General features: G+C 43.0%; 1 non-coding gene across 1 annotated transcript; it reads right to left on the bottom strand.

Annotated features, from left to right (window-relative positions):
- Window positions 1-2,020: 2,020 nt before the first annotated feature.
- LOC120253746 lies at window positions 2,021-2,127 on the bottom strand. The gene has a single exon (XR_005534391.1). It is a non-coding gene; the product is annotated as a small nucleolar RNA R71 (small nucleolar RNA).
- Between the last annotated feature and the right edge of the window lie 613 nt (window positions 2,128-2,740).

Here is a 2,740-nt window from a genome sequence, read left to right as displayed (position 1 = left end):
CGCATCGTCACGCGTGCCCTCACGCGCCCATGTGGATTTTTCCACGCGCGCTGCGGTCGCAAGAATTTCACGCGGCAGCTGGAATTTCCACGCGGCCGCGTGAACAGTAATTTTGCTACACTCTTCTCTTGAGGCCACGTATCTTTGAGAGGTCTTGCAATCTTCACAAAGAGAAGAAACATGAAGATGTGGCTGCCTTTGTGCCCTTCCAACTAATTAATTAACTTGAATCTTCTTAGAAGTTGGCACACATCTCCACGTTTATAAACTCCTCTCGTGTCTTGGTCATTGAATTGAACAAGAACTCCCAACATTATGTCTTTATAGCCCATCTTTGCTTCCTTTTTACTCTCCAAGGCATTCACAACCTATATGCATAAAAGAACACCAAATACACAATATGAGACATAAACCACAGTAAAAATGATGCTCAATGCATGTAAAACATATATAAAAATATGTCTACTCAAGCACTTATCAATTTTGCTTTCAATAAATTGATGTTTGTTGTGAGTTCCAACCTTGAATGCTTGATTGTATGAACATTTCTCCTAGAGTGACACTAGGGTTGAGAGTTCTTGTTGGTAACCTTGTCAGTGAGTGACACACCACGAGCGTTAGGCAAAGCTAGGTTGGAGAGGGTTGAGAGGATAAGTCGAGAGGTACAGGAGCGTCCCCTTTCCCCTCCAGCGTGATAGATTCTACCTCCATTCCTCGAGTTCTTTGCGGCCATAATAGAGTGAATGGTCTAAGGGATGAACTTCCGCTGGGGCTTAGTTGCGCGTGCAACAGAGTAAAGCGTTGAGGTGATCTTAGTATCTAGCTCTTAATTGTGGTTAGGGACCTTCCGCCTGGACCAAAGGGTTAGGTCTATAATTAGGAAGAGATTTATCACTTGGAATCCCTAGAGCTCATTGCAACTCTATGCGAGTGCGAGGTGTTGAGATTGTTCGATTTCTCCTCTGGGACATGTATAGAGTTGGGCATAGTTGACCTTAGATTTGAGACTATATAATTAAGGATTTCCACGACTCACCATTGCATTGATTAGGAAGCATAATAGAGGGTTCTTGCACTTGAAACAATTATCCTAGCTGGAGCATTATCCGGGTACCCCATCTTTATCGATTGCCTTACCCCCTTCTTTACTTTTGCTCTCTTTCTTGTTGCTTTTGTTATTGAGAATTGAATCATTATCACACTCATTATCATTGATCTTTTACATAGCTAAGAATCGAATTAAGTATTTTTATTCCCTACTCCCTGTGGATTCGATACCCGCTCACCCGGGATTATTACTTCGACAAACCCGTGGACTTGCGGGATATACACATGGGGACCTTGTCAAGTTTTTGGCGCCGTTGCCGCGGAGTAGGAGTATAGAGATACTTTGCACTTTGTTTTCATAGCTATTTCACCATACATTCTGTTTCATATCTTCTCATTCTATCATCGTTCTGATTTTCTTTTTCTTTCTTTTTGTTGCAGCTCCAGGTTATGACCCGAGGAAATCCATCAATATTGATTGAAGAAGACCCTGAGCTTGAACGTATGTACTTAGAAGAAAAGGGAAAAAACCTATGGAAGAACAACATAATTCAGCTGATTTGGAAGGAGAGGAATCTGAAACATGGCAGGACAGAATAAGCAATAGCGAACACTATCCGACTATGCCAGACATTCAGTGTTGGGGACGCAATCGAGTATTGTGCGTCCTCCGATTATAGCTCAGAACTTCGAGCTAAAGCCGGCATTCATCAATATGCTGCAGCAGTCTGCACAATTCAACGGTTTGGCCGATGAAGATCCAAATAGTCATATAGAGAGCTTTCTCGAGGTGTGCGGCATGCTAAAGATAAAAGAGGTTACGGATGATGCCATCAAATTAAGAGCCTTCCCATTTTCCTTGAAGGGGAAAGCGAAGCAGTGGCTACACTCATTACCTAGAGCATCAATCACTACATGGGAGGATATGGTAGAAGCTTTTCTAGCCCGTTATTTCCCTCCCGAAAAATCAGAAAAGCTTAGGAATGAGATCTCGTCCTTTGTTCAGTTGGAATTGGAGTCTCTATTCAAGACATGGGAAAGGTTCAAGGAGCTCCTGAGAAAGTGTCTGCAACACGGATTCCTGGAGTGCATGATTGTTCAAACCTTCTACAATGGTTTGAACCCGAGTACAAGGCAACTCTTTGATGCGGCAGCAAGAGGTACCTTAGGTAGCAAAACCCCCAATGAGGCTCGTCAATTAATCAAGGAAATGGGGTTAAATAGTTACCAAGGGAATGCTAGAGAGAAGAAAAAGGTGGCCGGTATCCATGAAATTTATGTGGTAAACTCATTGGCGGCGCAAGTAGATAGTCTGAGTAAGAAGCTAGATCTCATAGCTTTGAATAGAGTTGCGGCCATGACCAATTGCATCGGTTGTGGTGGAGGACATGCTCTCTCCGATTGCCTGATCTCGATTGGTGATGTTTCTTCAGTGGAAAGCGTTGACTTTGTAGGTGATGGCATGAGACCCCAAGGGAACCCATATAGCAATACTTATAATTCAGGTTGGAAGAATCATCCCAACTTTTCATGGAGTAATCAAGGACCACAAAAGTTCATGGGGCCACTGGGTTTCCAACAACAACAAGCCCCCCAAGTGGAAAACAGAATTTCAGGCTTGGAAACCCGAATGACAAATTTAGAGAAGCACTTGGCTAGATTTATTCAATCTGCAAATACACAGTTTGAATCA

Source organism: Dioscorea cayenensis, unplaced genomic scaffold (assembly GCF_009730915.1).
Source record: "Dioscorea cayenensis subsp. rotundata cultivar TDr96_F1 unplaced genomic scaffold, TDr96_F1_v2_PseudoChromosome.rev07_lg8_w22 25.fasta BLBR01000186.1, whole genome shotgun sequence".
Lineage (NCBI taxonomy): Eukaryota > Viridiplantae > Streptophyta > Magnoliopsida > Dioscoreales > Dioscoreaceae > Dioscorea > Dioscorea cayenensis.
This window is presented reverse-complemented; position numbering and strand designations above follow the sequence as displayed.